General features: G+C 41.3%; 1 non-coding gene across 1 annotated transcript; it reads left to right on the forward strand.

The window, feature by feature from the left end:
• The first annotated feature begins 1,674 nt into the window (after positions 1 to 1,674).
• Trnaa-ugc (transfer RNA alanine (anticodon UGC)) lies at positions 1,675 to 1,746 on the forward strand. Its single transcript has one exon. It is a non-coding gene; the product is annotated as a tRNA-Ala (tRNA).
• The last annotated feature ends 20,993 nt before the right edge of the window (positions 1,747 to 22,739 follow it).

A 22,739-nucleotide genomic window follows, 5' to 3' on the forward strand; every position in this document is an offset into this window, starting at 1 on the left:
TCCCATCCGGATCATTATCGGAGTGAGGCAAGAATGTACTCTATCAACGGTACTGCTCCTAATCGTTATCGACGTAATCCTGATAGGTGCGATTGATTGTGAACCAAATCGTGGGTTGCTGGCCATTAGGGGATGTTCATAAACCACGTAGACCAAAATTTGGCCACCTCAGACCCCCCCTCCCTCCTCGTAGACTTTTGTCCATACAAAAATTTTAAAATTTGTATGGAGCGTAGACTTTGGGCAGACCACCCCCCTCCCCCCAAAAAGTCTACGTGGTTTATGAACGGCCCCTTACCATGGAGCACCTAAATATCTTCGAATTGGCTGATGACGTTGCCTCCTTGCTCAACGGCGCTCTGATATGCAGAGCAAGCTCGATGATCTTGCCTATTGGCTTCTCGGCGCCAACAAGACCAAATCGTTGAATGTAAACACAGCTTTACGATAGCTGGGCAAGCAGTGGAGAATGTTGAAAGCTTCCTTGGTAGCCAATAGCCAAATAACGGCCAATGGTCGCACCAAGATCGACATAGGTGCACGGATCAAGAAGGAAAGGGCTGCTTTTGCAAGTTCATGAAATGTATGGAAAAACAATCAGTTAGTCGACGCACCCAAATTCGAATTTTCAACTCGAACGTGACATCTGTGCTACTGTACGCCAGTGAAACTTGGTTGTTTCAGTGGGGAACACTCAACGGCTGTAGGTCTTCATCAATAGATGCCTACGGTATATAATTCGTGCATGGAGACCTCACAATTGGATCTCCACCGTGGAGCTCCATCGTCGATGTCATCAAAAGCCGATAGCGACAGAAATTTGGGAACGAAATCTTCAAGCGAGCGTTAGATTCAAACCCAGCAGGACATCGCAGCAGAGGCGGACCCAGATGTGGAGCCTCAGCAACGAAATAAAGCAAGACAGGTCAAGGAATGTGCTATGTACTGAAAGTAAAGTAAGTATATGGTGCTCATCATTTGAAGTTAGGAGCAAATCATTTAATTCCACTGGTGTAATTCACACCAGTTTCTCCCACTAACTACTCTGCCAACAAACGACTCCCTCACGCCTCTACCGAAACGAAATAAAAAGGTGATAACCGAATTGTGCTGTGTTTGGTCTATCGTCATCCGTCGAATCGTCGCATCGCATCGTGTGGCATTGAGTGGCCTGGGTTGGTTGTACAATCCATACGTTTGTATAGGAAAATGAGTTAATTAGTTTGAGCTGTGCTGTGCCGTCCGTTGCGTGCCGTACGTTTGTACGTTTGGGCGTATATGGTAATTTGTTGAGTTTGTCACTTTGAGCGTTCTCCTTGAAAGCAACACGGCCAAAGTGGAGCAATTATATTGATAGTGCGTTTGCTACTTACGACGGCATTGCGTGTCTTATCATCTTCGTCCGACTGGGTATGGTAACTATGTGGGGCTATGAGAATTGCTGGAATAGTCGAAACTCTCTATTGAATTTGTAACTGTATGAAGCAAATAGTTGTTTCATTTCCTATATCATTTATCGATGGTAACATATACACAAAATTCGACTTATCCCAAAATTTATTTTTTTAAAAATACAAATTGTGAAAATTTTCGTTTAATACCCAAGGCTATGGTGTTGAAAAATTAGTGAATTTACAGTTACCACTTATGTACATTTCGCCTTCTTCAACACAAGGGGATATAGCTCAGTGGTAGAGCGTTCGCTTTGCATGTGAAAGGCCCCGGGTTCGATCCCCGGTATCTCCAATTATTTTGCCTGCACAGAAGAAGAGAAGTAAATTGGCTGGTGGCGGTTCATTCCCCTTTAATTTACACACCGACCGACTAAACACCAACCGAGCGAATACGGGGAACCATTGAGAGCAACGCACGCTTATCGAAACTGACCTTGACTCGTTTCGCTGCTGTCGCACCCGAACGGCACGGGATATTCTTCTTTCTCCTTTGCCTTGACCAGGGGTTCCCAACCTTTTTGAGGTGGCGACCCCCTTTAAGAGTTGTCAAAGCATCTGGGGCCCAATGAAAATGTTTAGAAAAAATATGAATTAAATGAACGAATCCGAGTTTTTTGGGTACAATGACGTAGTCAGAAATTTACTGTGGGAGAGATTTTCGACGATCATTGATACGTTTTTTTTTTATTCGACACTCACATTTCGTAAACAATGATGTCATGTATACTCAATTTGATACATAGCTGAAAAATAGCGGCGCAGCCGAAATTTTTTTCTTCTGAAGGCTTTTAATACTAAAAATTTGTACCTCAAATTGTGGCTTATAGAGGTAGCGGTAAACTACATTATAAATTTATATAATTTGCACAGAATAGAATAAAAATTTAGCATTTTTTGGTAACATCGCGGCCCTCCTGGACTGGCTTCACGGCCCCCCAGGGGGCCGCGGACCACCGGTTGGGAACCCGTGGCCTTGACCAACGTTAGTAAGATATATAGTATACAGTGATTTGCAGAATAAAGGAACCAGCTAGGTGAATCCTGGTTGTTGGGCTGATACAAGAAGAGGACTTTTCTCGACTCCCTGGGCATAATGTATCATTGTACTTGCCTCACAATATACAAATTCTTGCAATGGCAGGCAAAGAAAGACATTCAATTCATACCTGTGGAAGTGCACAAGAACACTAAGTTGAAGCGAAGCATTCCAAGTCCCAGTGGGGATGTAGAGCCATAAATAAGAAGTAGGAGAAGCAGAAGAAGAAAAAGGAAAAGTAGAAGAATAAGCAGAAGAAGAAGAAGAAGAAGAAGAGGAAGCTTAAGAGCAAACAAAAATAAAATAATTTAGATTTTCATAAATAAATAAAAACAAGCACTATTGAAAAAATATAGATTAAGAACTGGAACTCGAATTTGGTTAATGGTTATGGACAACAATGTCATCAGAGTTATTTTTTTAGTATTTTTGGAAGTTAGTTATCAAGAATGAAAGTTTTTCTTCATAAAATTTATATCTATGAAAAATTTTTCATTTCATTCGACGTTATGTCAACCCAATCATCGTTACCCTTTTGAACACTTTTTTTTTATATTGTGTTGATTAATTACAGTAGAATGACTTAATTATGCTACTTATGAAATATCAAAAGATTCTAGATGATTTCAAACGGATCCAACTTTCTGTCAACGACTGTACTGCTTTGGTTCGGCCCAATCGCGATACACCCAGCCGCGCCGCGGTTCGATGCAGCGAGCGAGAGAGACAGATCCAGACGCGTGCGTGCGTATACGTTCGATGGCTACATAGGTTAGTGCACCTGGCTGCAAGCTACAGGGTCTCTGTAGCCAGAGTGGTGCTGAGCTGTGTCGATGACTTGTTGACGACGATGATATCAGGGATATCATGTAGGTATGTATGGCTATCAGGGAGAGAAGGAACTTGACCACTAGCAGCTGTTGTTGTTGTTAGGACCGGTGGAGTAAAGTAATGGCAACATTTTATTTTATGATGCTTCAGAGCTGAAATCAAGTTTACTTTTTTATTCTTTTAAAGATGAAATGCCTTAAAATCCAAATTTTAAGGTGTATACTGACTTCAGAGACACACATTTGCAGAATCACATAAAGTCACAGTGCATGGGCTGCAAAATGATAAACCGACAATAATGGTTCAAGTGCTCTGGTCAGTGTTTCTTCAACGAGGAAGTACGGCTCACACAATGTTTGTCTTGATATTCTGAGGTGCAATAGAAAAATAATACTACATGGAGAAGCTACAGCTAAAGGTGGAAGCTTCACAACGTGAACCGAAGACCTTAGGTCAAAAACAGCCTAAGCTAATCAAACGGAAACACCATAATCATACCAAACCATGTTTCTCATATCTAAAATTGTCAGAAAAGTTATTCCGAAAATATCACATCCATAACAAACTCGCTTGGGTTGTAAAATGTTGAGTCGACGACAGTGCTGTCGTGGTAAAATCAAAGCTGGTTACTTAAGATTTCAAAATCTCGGTGCCCCCCATACTGCATACTTAGAATAAATTACAGTATTCGGTGAAAAAAAAATCACCGAAACGGGTCTGTAAACATGCAAACTACAGTATTACGGCGAAATTGCAGGAGATAATCGGTGAAATCTGAGAAATCACCGAAGAACCGGTAAAATCAGACAAATTTACAGGAGACCTGTGAATATTTTACCGAACAGATCGGTGATGTGACTATTTTACCGTACTAGTGTAAAATGCGTTTGACAGCCACGCCGGCAGCTTTGCGTATCATTTCTATTAGAATTTGCGCATCATCTCCAAGCAAGACTCTCTTTTACAGTGGCAGCAAATGTGGTTCCTGATCAGAAGGTCATGTATTCAATCCCATCATCAACGTTTTTTTTATGAAAATATTGTTTTTTGTGCTCGCATAAAATCGCCGTAAATTTGTAAAATTTACCATACGTTCAGTAATATTGAGAATTTATTCGTAAACAAACATACCGAATGTTCTGCGATTTTTACGGTAAATTTGCAAAAAGTACCGAACATTCCGGTAATTTTGACAGATGCATTTTCCTGAGATTCACAGTACGTTCGGTGGTTTGAAAAATCACCGAACTTTTTACCGTACGTTCAGCTGTTGAGTTGGCCGTCCCTTATTTTGCAAAATTTAGAAATGTTTTAAGTTCGTTAGTGGAAAATGATCGTTTTATCTAAAAAATGATCGTGTCAAAATTTGAAGTCCGTATCTCAAGGCTAAGTGGTCCCTCAAGAGGCCTAAAATTGTCAAAAATTGTATGGGACCAAAAAAAACATGAATTTTTTTTTCGACAAAACGAATACGCTATTCCACTAAAACCGGTGATTTTAGAGTGATATCTCTACTAGTTTCCAAGATATTGACAAAAAACAACTGAAAAATCAGCATTTTTGACCATTTTTTAGATTCCGAAAGAAACTTATCCTATTTTGTTCAATAACTCAAAAACGAGTAGAGATATCGCAAATCTAAGCACATTTTTGGCCCTTTAGGGTCCTAAAATCACCGGTTTTAGTAGAATAGCGTCTTTTTTGGCGAAAAAAATTTCATGTTTTTTTGGTCCCAAACAATTTTTGACAACTTTAGGCCCCTTGAGGGACCACTTAGCCTTGAGATACGGACTTCAAATTTTGACACGATCATTTCTTAGCTAAAACGATCGTTTTCCACTAACGAACTTTTAACATTTCCAATTTTTGCAAAATATGGGACGGCCTACTGTTGAGGTTACGGTGAAATTTTGCCGTGATCCGTCATTTTTTTCTAAGTGTGTGGTAAGCCCCCAAAGGAATAATTTCAATATTACGTACAGTTATTCATTATTTTGGGGAAAACACCCTGTGAAAAAAAAACACTATTTTTTCTGTAATTATTGCGGAAGGGGCATTCTTGCAGGTAAATATTCCTTGTATGAGCTCTGTTAGAGTTCTTCAAAAGATTTCTCCAAAATTTCTTTTAGAATTCATTCATTCGTCTGCTCTGCTCAAGAATTTTCTTCATTATTACCCCCAGGAACACTGCCAGAAATTCCTTTGCGGATTCTTTCAAATGTTCCGGTATTTTTGTAGGAAGAAAGTTTCCAATGGATTTCCTAGAATGATTCAAGCAAGAACTCCCCCAATGATTGCTGCAGTATCCGTATGAAATGCATTCCTGTCCATGCAATTCTATCAAAATTTCTCCAGGGATTGCTTCAGAGATTATTTCTAAAACTTCTCCAGGAATTTTCCTTGGGTCAGAAGATTCTCACAATATTTCGCAAACGATGCATCTTGAAACTAGCCCACGAGTTTCTCCAGAAAGTCCTCCTGGGATTACTTAAGCGATTATTTAGAAAACACCTTGAATGAATGCTACGGAAGTTCGTGCATGACGTTCTTCATGACGCGTTTCTTCACACATTTCTGTGGGAGTTTCTGCCTAAGATATTATCAGAATTCTTCTAGAATTTTCTCCAACAGACCAAGGCATTCCTCCAAAGCCTTTTTCAAAAGATGCAATTCTAGATGTTTTTTTCAGTGCTTCGGAGATTACTTCAGAGATTCATTCAAAAACTACTCAAGATTTTTTCTTCAGAAATGTAAAAATGTTTTTCAAAAACTCTCTTTGGAATTATTGTTGGAATTTCTCCAGAGTTTCCTCTCGGTCTTGTTCCCTCAGTCATTTATTTGGTTATTCTCTAGAAAATTCTCAAAAGATTCTGGAAATTCACCCAGATGTTTTCCCAGAAATTGCTCCAGGTATTCCATCCATTCCATCCATTTTTCTAAGAATTGAAGTGGTATCTTAAGCAATTTTTTCAGGTACTTTTGTCCAGGAATCGACCTAAAAACATTTCATTCCGTGAAGGAAGAATATTTGTGGATATATTTCTGAAGGATTGGAAATGCTGGAGAAAAATCTGAGGAAATACATGGAGAAATATCTGGAGGTAACCCTGAAGGTACCTCTGTATGAACTTCTGGAGGAATCTCTGTAGGATTTTCTGGATGAATCCCTGTATAAGTTCCTGGACACATTCTAGTGGGAATTTTCAATGGAATTCTTAGAGCAATTCTTGAACAACTTTCTGGTGGACTTGCAGAAGAAATAACTGTACGAGTTTCTGTATGAATCTCTGGACGGTTTATCGAAGAAACCACTAGATGAGTTTATGAAAGAATATCTTTGATATAATTTCTGAATCAGTGTGGAAATTTGTAAAATGGTCCCTCGAGAAAACTTCGAAGGGTTTCCCAAACGAATCACTAAAAGAATTTCTGAAGTAATCTTTGGCAGTGTATCAAAAGGAACTCATGGAAATCTACATAAAAGAATTCCTGGATAAATATCCGGTCAAATTCTAAAGGGAACTTCTGAAGGAAATCTTCTGGAAAAATCCATGGAGCGATTTCGAAAGCAATCCATAGAAGCTTTCTTGAAGGAATCCTTAGATAAATATATGAGTATTTCATCAAGAATTTCTGACGATATATCCAGGATATTCTTTAGGAAATCTATGGAAGAATTCATGAAGAAAACTTCAGTCTGCAGAAGATTTTCTGAGGAAATCCGTGGAGAAATTTCTGCAGGAATTCTGAACTTTTGATTTTCTGAAGGAATCGTAGAAAGCATTTCTGAAGAAATACGAGGATGATTTCCTGTAAGAAATCTCGTACAGAATTTATGGAAGAAACTCATGGAATCTTTTCTGGAGAAGTTCATGGAGTAATATTTGAAGGCAGATGTCATAAACAATCTTTTGAAAGGAATCCGTAGAAAACATTCTGAATGGATTTCATTCGAAGAGTTTTCCAAATGAATCTGGGGATCAAGTGTGGAAGATATCTAAATAAGGTTTATGAAGGAGTTTTTTTTATTAGGGAATTTCTAAGGTAATGTTTAAAAAACTTTGGATGAAATTTTAAAGTAAGGAATAGTTTTAGAATACATCCACGCATTGTTTTTCAAATGCATCCTTGATAAATTTCTTCTTGAAGAATTTTTAAAGGAATCATTAAAGGATTTCTGAAGAAATTCATTGGTGAAGTTCTGAAACATTCCCTGAAAGATATTCTAAATTAACTTTTAGAAAAATTTCGGAGGAATAGCTAGTGAAGTATATGATTTAATACTTGTGAGAAACTTTAAATATCTCTGGAGAAAATTTCATGTGAATGTAGGATACATTTTTTAAGACCCGTAAAGTTATTTCCGGGGAGTTTGTGAAGTAATCCTTGGGCACTCATAAAGGTTGGGAGATATTTTTTTGCTGGTTACTCAGTGAGTAAATTGGAATAACCTCGATGATACCACTGGTCGTCGACTTGGAAGAAGTGTTAAACATAGTCCTGGTATATACACACAATTTACTACATCATGCTTCCACGGGTCAATCGCCAGCAATAAGAGTTGTGCCATTGCAGCTTGGGCTCTGTTGTACTTCTGATTTCAACTATATTAACCCTAAAAGGGATACCTTCATGGATTCAGTTTCGTCACCTCGCTGAGTGTGTTCCATCAAAGACGAGCTCTGAAAGGCGCCTGGGGTCCAATGGACCCCAGGTATCCCTTTTAGGGTTAAGAAGGTGCATACCGAGCGCCTGTTCACCAAAGAGGTGCAGCTCAAACAGCGTTCGTTTTGGCATCCATAGGCAGAGCTTGTAATGCCGTAACGTCAGTTACACCAAAAGGTAACAGCCCCACCAGGCTGTCGAAGCAGCGTTGCCGGTTAAGAGTGTGTTCGATGTGGGCCCTCTGACGGACTACTGGAGTATAGTCAAAACAATCATCAACAACGCAGCCGAGAGCACTTTCAGGGACCTAGAACAGTGCAGTCGAAACGATTGGCTCGACGAGGAGTGCAGAGGGGTTTTGGGAGATAAATACAAAGCGCAGGCGGTAATGCTGCAGCATGGAACCCAGTAGAATTTGGAGCGATACAGACAAAAGCGGAAAAAGCAGACCTACCTCTACCGGGAGAAAAAGCGCTACCTGGAAGAAACGGAGTGTGAGGAATAGAACTGCTGTGCGGTTCTCAAGACACAACGTTTCTCGCAAAAGCTCCATGCCGCAAACAGAAATCTACAGGGATAAGGACGGTAGCCTCGTGACGGACAAACGTGAGGTGATCGAAAGGTAGAAACAGCACTTCGACGAGCACCTGAATGTCGAAGAGAATGTTGGCACGGTGGATCAAGTCAGTAGAGGAAATGACTTGATTGATGCAGCAAAAGGTGGGATCAAACGAGTTTCCACATTCAGGAATGTTAAGGATGCCAGCTTAAAACAACAAAGCAGCTGGTAAGGATGGTATCGTATCAGAACTCATCAAGATGGGTTCGGAAAAGTTGACCGCCTGACTGCACGGACCAGATCTTCACCGTACGGCAAATCGTCCACAAATGCCGTGAATACCAGGTCCCAAACCATCATCTGTTCATCGACTTCAAGGCGGCATACGACGGTATCGTCCATACAGAGCTATGGAAAATCATGAACGAGATCAACTTTCCAGGGAAACTTTCCAGACTGATAAGAGCAACTATGGACGGTGTGCAAAACAGCCTTATGATTTCGGGTGAACTATCCAGTTCATTCGAATCTCAACGAGGACTGCAACGAGATTCCACCCACCCGATGGACTTTCCTGTCTACTATTCAACATCGCCCTGGAAGGTATTATGCGCAAAGCAGAACTCAACAACCGGGGTACGATCTACACGAAATCCAGCCAATTTGTGTGTTTTGCGGATGACATGGATATTATTGCTAGAACATTTGAAACGGTGGCAGAACTTCACACCTGCCTGAAACGTGAAGCTGCAAAGGTCGGACTACAAGGTACATGCTGGTAGGTGGGACTGAGCGGGACAAGCCTTGGTAGCAATGTTAGGGAATAGCTACGAGGTGGTAGAAGAATTCGTCATCCTCTGTTCCTTGCTAACGCCTGACAATAGCTTGAGCCGTGAAATACGAAGGTACATCATCAGTGGAAGTCGTACCTATTACGGGCTCCAGAAGAAACTGCGGCCAGGACTAAAAAAAAACAGTGTAGTGTTGTAACACTACTTCCGGAGAAAATGACAAAATCTCTAAATCAGCTTCTCTTGTTCACTCCACAAACATTGCGTGTTTGAAATCATCATACATCAACCAGATCTTTGCAACGCAATTCACGTGACTGGCATTCATAGAGTCGAAACAGAGTGAAGCAAAAAGATGCTTCAATTGCTTCAGATTTATAATGGCTTCGCCTTGACCGGTCATCTGATATTTGAAAAGGCAGCAAAAAAGAATCAGCAACTTCGGAAGACTCTCAATTACGACTTTTGCCATCGCACCTGTACCGCTGCTTCATTCTTCCTAGATAAGTTCCAGCCCAACCTACCTCTCCCACGTCGTCGTCATCGCCATCGCCAACGATGTTATTCAAATAGGCACGCTCCGGCCTGCACGCGCTTCAATAGCCGTTGGGCCACCCCATCCATCACCCACCCACCCAATCCAGTCCACACCGCAGTCACCTTCCGTTCGTTCTGGACCGGGCGGCCGCCACAGCTGGTCACGCTGTTTGTGCAAAAAACGTGAACTTGCTGCTTGACTCGGCTGCACGTGAGACGTGACAAAACCGTTCCTACGCCACCCGTCGTCGATACCCGTGCAAAATAGCGGACAGCTTGGCGATATGGGAGGAAAACAGATCCTCCTACCTACCCTACGCGCTCATCATCATCATCATCATCGACTGAATCGGTAAATCGCATTTCTCGCGAAACTATCGGTTCGATATGTACGTTGGTAGGTATGAGTCCATTGGGGGTTCTCACTTGTACTCGGCTCATCCGGGGCCATTCAGCATCAGGAACTATTCGATGGCATAAAAAAATGAATCCAGCGATAAATCCGACGGGTATTGGTTAGGCGTTTAACTTACTTGCTGGCATGACACTCGTGTGTTCTGCTTGATACAACACAGTGCTACAAAAAAAAATTAAACTATACTTTTCTATTAGGTGTGAGGTCATAGAGTCCATTTATTGGACTATTCTGATATGCCTACCTACGTAAGCATATTCACGTTAACGTAGTACTGTGATCCGCTTCACAGAAAAGACTGGTACAACGGCGAATGTGGAAAGTTAAAAAACGAAACGACTGCAGCATGGGCGCGAATATTGCAACGCCGTACGAGGGCGAATGAGACACATTACAGACAGGCGTGGAACAGGCAGATTTTAGTCTTCAAGAGGAAGAAGTGTTAGCAGGAATAGCGAGATCACGAAGCGATGGAAACACGGAAGTTTTACGAGAAGCTGAACCGCTCGCGCAGATGCTTTGTGCCACAAGCCGACATGTGCCGAGATAATCACGGGAATATTCTCACGAGCGAGCGTGGTAACAGATCTAGGAGTATGTGGGCAGGACGAAAGACTTCCGGCCCCTAACCTCCAAGAGATTTAGGTGGAGGTTGGCCGGTTGAAAAACAACAAAGCCGCTGGAGCAGATCAACTACCAAGCGAGCTTCTAAAATACGGTGGAGAAGCACTGGTGAGAGCACTACACTGGGTCATTACCAAGATTTGGGAGGAGGAAGTATTACCGGAGGAATGGATGGAAGGTATCGTGTGTCCCATCTACAAAAAGGGCGACAAGTTGGATTGCGGCAATTATCGCACGATCACACTATTGAGCGCTGCCTACAAGGTACTCTCTTAAATTTTATGCCGCCGTCTATCACCGATTGCAAGAGAGTTCCTGGGGCAATATTAGGCTGGATTTATGGGTGAACGCGCTACAACGGACCAGATGTTCGCCATCCGCCAGGTGTTGTAGAAATGCCGTGAATACAACGTGCCCACACATCACTTGTTCATCGATTTCAAATCGGCGTATGATACAATCGATCGAGAACAGCTATGGCAGATTATGCACGAATACGGATTCCCGGATAAACTGATACGATTGATCAAGGCATCACCCTAAAATGTGATTATTTCAGGTCTTTGAGGCACAAATCACTAATGATCCCCCTAAGTCTCTTTCAATATGCACCTCGTACTCACAACCTTATTGGTTCTGGTGAGATAGCGACGATGGATCGAGTGATGTGCGTTGTTCGAGTATCAGAGACACTCTTGAGTCCCTTCGAATCTTGCAGAGGGTTACGGCAAGGTGATGGCCTTCATGCTTGCTGTTCAACATTGTTTTAGAGTGTGTAATAATGAGAGCGGGGATTAACACGAGTGGAACGATTTTCACGAAGTCCGTTCAACTGCTTGGTTTCGCTGATGATATTGATATTATTGCTCGTAAATTTGAGACGATAGCGGAAACGCACATCCGACTAAAGAGTGAAGCCAGGCGAATCGGATTTGTCATTAATGTGTCGAAGACAAAGTACATGATGACAAAGGGCTCCAGGGAGGAATCACCGCGCTCGCCACCCCGAACTTATATCGACGGTGATGAAATCGAGGCGGTTGAAGAATTCGTGTACTTGGGCTCACTGGTGACCGCCGACAAAGACACCAGCAGAGAAATTCAAAGGAACATTGTGGCATGAAATCGTGCTTACTTTGGACTCCGCAGAACCCTACGATCGAACAAAGTTCGCCGTAACATGAGGTTAACTATCTATAAAACGCTGATTAGACCCGGTAGTCCTCTATGTGCACGAAGCATGGACTCTACGTGCAGAGGACCAACACGCCCTTGGAGTTTTCAAACGGAAGGTGTTGCTTACCATCTACGGTGGAGTGCAAATGAAAGATGAGACTTGGGGAAGGCGAATGAACCACGAGCTGCATCAGCTGTTAAGAGAACCATTGTCTGCACTGCGAAAATCGGGAGCCTATGGTGGGCGGGTCACGTCATCAGGATGTAAGATAGCGACTCTACCAAAATGATTCTCGAAAGTCATTCGGCCGCTACAAGAGGACGTGGTGCGCAGCAGGCTAGGTGGGTCGCTCATGTGGAGGATGATTTGCGGACCCTCCACAGAGTGCGAAACTGGATACGCACAACCATGGACCGTGTCGAATGGAGACGACTCCTACGTATAGCAGAGGACACTTAGGTCACAGTTTGACCGGTAAGGTAAGTAAGGCCCGTCCGTCAATCCCCGTAGACCGGAGTTCCGAAAGTTGGTTTGCCGTAGCGTGTCACCAATAGCACGCCGCAAATCAGATCTAAATTTGGGAAACAGAAGACGTGGCATTCCTCGCTCGGCCTAGCAGGAATATAGGTACACGAAGCCGGGTCTGTTGCGTCCTTATTGACCAGAGGAGGATCAACCCGTGAGTAGCTCTCGACTATCCCGAAATCCGGAAGCTTCCTTCCAGCCGACACTTCCGCTGAACCGATACTTTCGGCCATACTGCAGAGCACCGGTCGACTCGACGGCCGCTATCAAGTCACTGCCATCCCGATCACCGAGACAGCGAAGCTCCGTTCCCGCATGCACTGAGTAAAACATGCGCAGGTACGTCGTATTTTGAGTTCATGGCCATGAATGTTTTCCTTTCCTGTACAATTGAACGAATTGACCTCGGCTTTTATTCTGCACCGCTGTTTCAGCATGGTCAATATGGAGTGAAAACTGTAAGCACCCAACTGGTACTTCAACGATTTCTGTGGCCCAAACCGCTGGATGGAAACATTTCAAATTTTGACCACAACATTTCTTATATTTACTGACGCTGCAGTGAAATTTTTATGCAGCTACTTGTTTAGCACTTAACAACTCTTCTTTTCTTCAGTTGTCCGTGGGACACCTTTCCCAGCGGGTTGTTTGCACTTCTTTCGCAATTCTACTTAATCTTAGACAGATTCACTCCCCTGGGGCACTGTACGAGCGGATGAGAATAATCCCGTCGCAAATGGTAACTTTTCGGACCCCACAAAACCGAACAAGACCGGAATACGTGTAAACGCGGTGGGATGCGAAATTCAACTGTTTATTGTTTTGTCTCTTATACTACTATTTACATGAAGGTTTTTTACACAGTGTGCTGGTGTGGACTTATTTGGGTGATAAATTCAATGTGTTTTTATGTGAATAGTATGTTTATAAATGTATACGGAAATTTCATTCTAAAATTATGTTAGTTTTAAACACTACTAAATTTTTTTACTAAAATAGGGATTTGAAAAAAAATATGTACAAAAATGGATGTTTTCATACAAGTTGTTATAACTCAAAGATAATTTCTATCAATTTTGACCATACATTATCAATATATTGATGATGAACTGGTAAAATTTTCAGCCAAAAATATTGATAATTGACAAAGTTGCAGCAGATTGAACATGACAGATTTAAGGAGAAAAAAATCTGCTCGGTTATTTTTTTTTTTGCTTCTGAGTGTATCAGTGAACAATATTTTAGAAGATAACTTCCTAGTTGCACTTCAAATAAGGTCTTTATAAATTTTGAAACAATGAACATTTTATATGCATGATTGCTAACATCACTGCATGTTCTGCGTGTGGAAGAGGGTGGTCGTCTACGGCGACACCACCGACTGCTGGCTGAATGGAGGTGCAAGTACCTTATAAAAAATGAGATGATTAGGATCGTAAATATTCTTTCAGTATCACTTTGTACAAGCTTGGAGTCTTCGGAAAAAATGTTGGCTTGGTCAAGGGCTGTCCAACGACGGTTCAATTCATTGGGAATCTATCTGCTAGGCGTCGCTACACACTTAGACTAAATTACAGTATTCGGTGAAAAAAATCACCAAAACTGGTCTGTAAACAAGCAAACTACAGTATTGCGGCGAAATCGATGAAATTACAGGAGAAAATCGGTGAATTCCAAGAAATCGTCGAAGAACCGGTGAAATCAGACAAATTTACATGAGATCTGTGAATATTTTACCGAACAGACCAGTGTTGGGACTATTTTACCGTACTACTGTAAAATGCGTTTGACAGCCATGCCGGCAGCTTTGAGCATCTGTTCTTTTAGAATTTGCACATCATTCCCAAGCAAGACTCTCTTGTACAGTGGTAGCAAGTGTGGTTCCTCATCAGAAGGTCGTTTTTGTGCTCGCATAAAATCACCGTAAAGTTGTGAAAAACTACCGTACGGTCGGTAATATTTACGGATCTGTTGTAAAATTTACCGTGCGTTCTGTGATATTGACAGTTCATTGGTAAACAAACATACCGAACGTTCGACGATTTTTACGGTAAATTTGTAAAAAGTACCGAACGTTCCGGTAATTTTGACAGATGCATTTTCCTGAGATTCACAGTACGTTCAGCTGTTGAGATTACGGTAAAATTTTACCGTAATCCGTCATTTTTTCTAAGTGTGTAGTGAGCATGCAACAGCACAAATACATATTGGTGTATCTCTTTAATGTGATCGTTTGAATGGGAGGTGTCTTCGACAAAGTTGTTAGCTTTGTCATGTGCTGCCCATTGATGGTCCAAATAATTAGTACTTAATTCGCTAGGCTAGTTGGCAATTTGGCCGGTAGAGGCGCTATAAGGAAGCTATTCTCAAAAGTTATCGCATGCGATATCTCAAGATCAAGTCTATTTGGAATGATGGTGTCTTCGGCAGAGTTGGCCAGAAGATCACGAACAACTTGGTGATTCGCCAATTAGTTAGTGATTTCGCCACTGCTATTTGTCAAGTAAAGATTTAAGCTTCTATATCTCGGGATCCAAAGTAGATAGGAGAGTGAAGTCTTCGGCAAAATTATTCAGAAGTGCCAAACCAATCTGATGATTGACCAATGAGTTGGTAGTTTTGCACTAGGTGGCGGTAGTTGTGATGTGAATTTTAAATTTTTAACATCTTGGGATCCGTAGCAGATAGAAGAAACGTATCGTCTTCGGCAAAGTTATTCAGATGGACAACAGGAATCTTGTGATTGACCAATTAGTTAGTGATTTTGCAGCTGCATGGTGCAAGTTGCTCGATGACATAATTAATTAATTAATTATAGATATATAGATAGATAGATAGCCGAGTGGAAGTTCTACTTAACTCCAAAGGCTGGACTTTACAAATACTGGCGTGAGTGAGAAATGGACAAACTGAAGTGGAATTTGCGAAAAAGTTACTCGTCCTCTCGTTGCGACTCGAACTCACCTAGCTCACGCTTATCACAATAACGAAGCGTATTTAGGTTTCAACTAAACCTCCTATTTTTGTTGCCCACTGTACAGTGCACGCGCTCCCGCTCGGCGCGGGTGATTGCAGCAGGAGTGTTTCTAACGGTGTGCGACCGAAGCCATTCTACGGACTATAGCTCATTCTATACCGGTGTGGACCGCGAGGGATGCAGAAGAGGGTGGATGACGACGGGTCGGGGGCATGTTTGTTGATTGTTTTTCTACAAACTCGCGTGAGCGTCGGTGGAGCCGCAGGTCTAATATCGTAAGGCTGTGACCATAGTGGGTAAGGTGAGATGCGATCGGATGCGATAAGTTATGAGATGAGAAGAGGGATGTTTGATAGGCCATAGTGCATGAGGTTTTCAATGAGGGTGCGCATGTTGTTTTCACATCCTTTTTCGCCTATTTCGTGCGCATCAACGACTCGCGTGATTTGATCGATGAAGTCGCTTGTATGTTGAAGCGCTTCTTTGGACGTGGGTAGTGAAATGATCGTTTTATCTATAAGAACGGAAAGATAAATTGCACCCGCTTTTTGGTTCGCTCGGGCCGTTTTTTTTTTTGCTATAACTTAGTCAGTTTTGATCCTGTTGCAATAGCAAAAACCGACGAGTTAAAAAAAATCTGGTGTAACTGTACACGATTGAGATTATTGAATTAATTATTTGAGAAAAGAATGTATAACATGTAATTATATCCGCGTGAGCGATGTCTTTATGTATACACATATTTTTACTTTCCGAACTGGGCTATCTGAGTGTTGATTTCAATTTAAATCAATATGAGACTGTTATACTGATTTTCGGCATTAAAACAATACTTGATTGTGCTGACCTCGGCAAAAAGAAACAAAAATTCGGCAAGTATGTATTATTTAAGGGTATAGATTTTTTTATTACATACAAAATTTTCGGCGATATCTACGAGAAAAGATGTCTCTAATAAGTACACAATATTCATCATATATTAGGTAAAAGAGTATCAATCGAAATCGATGTCATTTTCATTTTCATTTTCATTTTGCAGCATTTGGTGGGGCAATGAGAGCGCAAGTCAGTCCAAAGCCGATGATAAGGAGGGGTAATGGCTGAATAGTCTTTGCTGACCACATAAACGCCATGGGATAGGAAAAGGGTATTTTGGTGTGGGATTAGGGTGTTGGTGCAGACTTGACGATATCAATGCTATTCAGATGCAAAATAACTTTAAGGCTCAATAGTGAATCGCATACCTTCCAAAACCAAAAAACAATAATCCACAAAATACCAAGCAAGTCATAGAAAGAAAAAGCGCCCGATTGTTTATTTTGTCAATTATAACAAACGGAAACTTCTACCCTCTCCGACTCGCCAGTCACCCCGGAAAAAATGTCTTTTCAGTTCTGGAAAATATATTATCCCCAATTAAGCCTTTAATCGAATTGTCCGCGTGGTCTTGTAGTACCCCTGCTAGGTAAGAATCAGTCATTGCCATACATATTAAATGCTAGACATGACCCCATGGATAGCATTTGCATATGTAAAAGCTTTGCTGATGTGACTTTTCTATTAGGCAATTCTCTCATCTCATGTTTGTCTTCAAAACCTTATCAAGCTTAGAAAATTGAAGTTGATAAACAATACATTACAAGGTTCGAATTCCCATAGAATGAGATCATTCATTCGCACTACAACACCATAGGAGATAATACCACATTGGCTGATTACAGTACAAATGTGAAAAATCTCCCTTTTCCCCCTATCCGCAACCCGGGGACGCGCCCTGTTGGATTTCGAAAGCCTCGGAGAATATTACAAACCTTCAATGGCATTCCCATAAACTAACCCACATTACCCATTCAGGGGTCTGACTGGGCCTATTACCCTCCCTCAGTTTGTAATATTCTCTCCAACTTGGAATTATATTTTCCCGGCACATAAATGACTTCGACAAATGTTCGATATACTATGCAGCGTCATGATCAGTATAACTATATCAGATGACTTGGAGATCTGATTCTTACAGAATTGTTTGCCATTGATTATACATTCAGCTATTCTAATCATTACTGCAAAGGCCATCGACCACATGCCTGAAATCAAAGCTTCCTGGAAGATATAACACCGACGAACCGACGTGACTGTGGCGATTCAAAACTGTCCCCCCCTAATTTAACGGTCGACCAGCGAAGCGAGCGATCGCTTCTGTCAAATCAGCGCAGACGCGAACCGTTTCCTATATGAACACACGGGGGTTTGGTGTCGAGCTATCAAATCATCGCGAGTTGTTATAGAGGTGGCGATAGTGTTCGGCTATTTTTCATCATGGCGTCGCGGACAACAAATTTGAATTTATTTGTTCTAGCTGTCACGTCGGTTCGTCGGTGGATATAATCCAAGCCCAGGGAGTATCAATCGAAATCGATGTCACACTCTTTTCGTTAATGGATCTAGTTTTGCCTGACAATGAAAAAAGCAGAACCTTTCAATTAGAATCCTTTTTGCAATTAAGTTGAATACCATAAAACCTTAAACTTTCTAACTTGCACATGAATAACATGCACTGAATAAACGACCATATCAAACATTGATCACTTGATTCAAATCCCGAACAGAGAAAATAAAATGTTTTCTTATACACATATAATAACAAAATTATGCTGTAAAAAAACTTAAACAATTTGATGGAATACTATTTTATGTGCAAGTGCAATGAAATATGTTATTTTACATGGTGATCGATAGACAGAGTGATAAATTTTTATTACGTCTGGTCCATCAAAATGCATGCCATGTGAAAAAGCATTGAGTTATGTTTAAAAACAACAACATATTAACGCATTTTATATTACCTACTAGCATTCCCAACACATTAAATCCGCATTGCTTTACATACACAACGATCGCAATCATAAAATCCATACCCGACAAGCATTCTCTTGCGTTCTCTTGCGTTCACATGCGTCGAAGCAGCTCGATCGCATTTCCGCACTCATCGCAACTCATCTACTATGTACGGTTCATGCGTTCTGCATATAGTTTCCACTGAGTGTGCTTCGACGCTTATCCGATCTCTTATCTCTTTGCATCGCACCTCAGCCACTATGTGCTCAACGTAAGATAGACAGACAACAGCACACCGCACCGCATAGGTAAGCTGCTCCATAAGACAGAGAACGATCGCAGCTGACTAAGAACCCGATGCGCTTTGCTTAGAAGAACACTGCCATCGAGGATCACTGCTGGCTGGTTGGCGGTCTGACTGATGGAATTGGAAATACCTTGCACAGGTCGATTGTCGGAAAGCACATCCGGAAGCAGTTGACCGGACCACACGCGAATCGGTGCAGCGGCGGTGCAGTCAAGTCTGCGGAGAACATTTTGTGCTGGTGCTGCGGCTGGAGCGGTTCCTATATGTTAGGGGCATCAGATCATCTGAACAGGTAGAGGTAGAGGCGGCAGGTATGTGCGCTGTTGTTGATCGGTCTTTTGTCTTGCGTTGAGCTGCTTACACTTCTGACTGTGGCGCTGTGCTGTGCTGTGCTGTGGCTGGCTATTCAGGGTCAAATTATTGCGGCAGCATGTCGAGTGCGGGCTTTGAGTGAGCTGTTACGTCAGGTTTGTTGTTGTCTAGTTTTTATTGGAAAGATTTAATAGCCTTTGGCCACAATGTAGAGAATGTGTTGGTGGTTGATATTGGTTGAAGAATGTTGTACACACAGGTATTCTTCGATAAAACTTTGAACTGTATTTTTAGTTTGCGCGGTAGCGTTCATTCCAGGTCCTTGTATACAAGGAGTGACAAACGAGGAGTAGGGTATAATTTTAGTAAAAGGCGAAGGGGAGCTTCTTCCAGATTATTTTTGCAAAAGTTCATACGGGATTTTTTTTAATCACCTCAGAGCTCAGAAATTCCTTACAATTTTCCTCCAGGAACTCCTTCGAGAGTGTTCATCAAAAACTCTTTCTGGGACTTCTCGAACAGCTTTTAGGCATTTCATCAGGAATTCCTCCTGGGTCTCGTCCAAAAATTGCTCCAGGAGTGGTTTCTGGGCTTTTTGTAGGATTTTTTTTTACTTCTGTAATTCCAGCAGGAGTTCCTTCTTAAACTTCAATCTTGGATTCCTCCAATGTTAGTAGCACACATCTACTGAAATAATGCCTACAACTTTTATATTATGATCAAATCAGTCATACAATAGTGCTATGTACTTTCGTAGAACATGTGTGCTAATCGGGAGAGCTTCTGGTGGATTCCCTCTAGCATTGTCTGTAGAATTTCTCCAGGATTTCTTATTCCATTGCAGAGTTCCAAAAGTTCCTTCTAGGACTTCTGTGAAAGTTTATTCTAAGCATCCACCAGCAGTTGCTTCCAGTAATCCTCCAGGAGTCCCTTTAGGAAATCCACCAGGAGCTCCGTCTTGGAATCCTCCAAGACTGCTTGTGAGGATTCCTCCAGGAACTTCTTTTTTTCTGGAGGAGTTCCTTCTGGGAATGCTGCAGGGATTTCTAATAAGAGTTCCTGGAGAAATCCCAGTGCATCTTCTATAGAATTTTCTTAGATGAAATCCTCATAAAGGAATCTGGATGAATACACTGAAGGCCTCCATGGTGGGATCACGAGAACAAATTTCGTGGAAAAACCCCCAGTTGTAGGTTTAGGAGGGATCCTGAGCAGAAATTCCTGAAGGATTTTTTTGTGGGAGAATTTGTAGATGAAATTATCAGGAAATTCCCAGATAAACTCTTTAGAAATATATAGAAGGAATGCCTTCGGGAATGCCCAGATTGAGTTTTTTGAGGAATCCCCAGAAACAGTTCTTGGAGGAATTCTCAGAAGAAAATTCCTGAAAAAATCTCTAGTTGGAGTTTCTGAAGAAACCCCTACTAGGAATTCCTGACGGAATTCAAGATGACATTTTTGGAATAATCGAGAGATCGTATTCTTGGAGGAACTTTAAGAAGGAAATTCCTGTGGGCACTGCAGATGGAGTTTCTGAAGGATTTTTTTTGTTGGGATTTAAGCCACTGCCACCATTACCTTGTATTCTGAAGGAATGCCCTGAGATACAAGATGAATGAGGTATAATTATACGCGTGTGCATGTTTGAATAATGTACACTTTGCAATTGAAACTTTTTGGCGACGTCTCCGTTAGAAATCCGTTTAGTGCAAATCCGTCCAAACAAATCGCTCACCATCTTGAAGTAGCTTCCACAGTGATTCTGTTTTGTCTGCTATTTAGGTGCGGAATAAACCGTCCTACGTACCCATGAAATTGCATAATTCTGATAAGTTTTGAGATTCACGGAAACTTTTGATCGCCGATACTCTTCTCTCTGTTGGACGTATGTTTTTTTTTTTTTCAGATACCGTCAAGGCGCCATTCACCGTGGGGGCTCCATTCACCATGTGCCTTCGAATATTTTTTCATTATTTCCATATTATGATTGAATGATACGACAATTTCCCTTCAATTTCACCAATACAACACTGATGTATTGTTACCATGTCAAAACGCTCATTAGAAACATTTAAAAGTATCATTTTGACACTAAAGTGTGTTTAAATGAAGCGGGTTTCTGCTCGTTCACTGCATTCATAGTGAAAAAACGAAAACTGCGCTAAGGTGATTTAAGCGATAAACTAAATGTAGTAACGTTTTTATTCCACCAAGAAGCAATTAAATTCACATATCAGGTATGTATTTTGCATTACCGAAGTAAGTTTAACAAGAAAGTACGATTACTCGTACTTTTTAATTGAAACAAAAAGGCACGGTAAATGGGTACCCTAAAAATCAATGGTCTCCATTCACCGTGCCCCTTATATCTAGAAAAAATCGAAAATTTGAACATTCGATTTTCTAATAAAATCTTGCAAGTTATTACTTGAAATGAATTTAAACGAAGAAAATTCCCTTGGCTGGGTTGTTTTTATCATTTTTAAACAAAGTAGAATTAAATTTCTCATACACGGTGAATGGGTCCCTACTACCACGGTGAATGGTGACCTACCACGGAATTAGGCGACCCTACTAACCTTTACTAATTGTACTATATCACCAAATTTTGTGAAAAATTTTCTACTTCTGTGGATATTGCTTTAATTTTAACCTATATTGAAGGCAATTAAAAGCGTCACCAACAATGTTTATAAGACTGGTGTCAAATGACAGCCCTTATTTGCCCCAAATCCTCTTAGATCCACGGTGAATGGTGCCTTGACGGTAACTCAATTCTTGATTTTTGCAGTTTGTTTCATGTTGCGAGATCAATGAGGTTTGCGGCAGCACCATAGTCTATAACCATTTCGACACCAACACCTCCGATTTGAAACTGAAAGACATTCTGGCCCATAACATAAAAATTTTCATCTTCCGTTTCTTCCTTCGTCAGCAGCTCTTTCCGGGAATTTTCTTCTCCAAAAACTACTTTAATTCGTTTGACTATCCGAGGTCCATCGTAGGTCCATTTGGTACGCAAATGTCCTTTAGATCCGTGCTTCGCATACTGCAGGTCTCGTGCCGGACAATATGCATTTCCTTTCATATATCCACGTCGTCTGCAGCTAAAACAATTTTTGTTTTCAACGAACGAAGATTGTTCGACGAATGCATTATTATTTGATGGGAGATGAGAAGTCAGGGATGAGAGTCAATAGATGAGAGATATGAGATAAGAGATAAGGCGCTGTCCATAAACTACGTAGACTTTTTTTTTTCGGCCATCTCAAACACCCCCCCCCCCTCGTAGATTTTTGTTCATACAAAATTATCGAAATTTGTATGGAGCGTAGACTTTTGCCAGACCCCCCCGTCACCTCTAAGAGTCTGCGTAGTTTATGAACTGCCCCTAAAAGAGTATGATGATGAGAGAGAAAATATGAGAGATGAGAGATAGTAATGATGATGATGAGAGACGATGATAATTACAGATGATAAATAAGATATAAAAGATAAGAAGTGAGAGATGATAGATGAGAAATGAGAGATGAGGTGAGAGATGAGAAATAAGTGTTGAGAGATAAGAGCCAATAGCTAAGAGATGATAATAAATGAGCGATCAAAGATGATAATTGAGATGATTGATGAGAAATGAGAGATAGGGCTAGTGATGATGATGGTTTTGATTATGACGCGATGAGAGATGATGATG

The sequence above is a fragment of the Aedes albopictus genome, chromosome 3, assembly GCF_035046485.1.
Source record: "Aedes albopictus strain Foshan chromosome 3, AalbF5, whole genome shotgun sequence".
Lineage (NCBI taxonomy): Eukaryota > Metazoa > Arthropoda > Insecta > Diptera > Culicidae > Aedes > Aedes albopictus.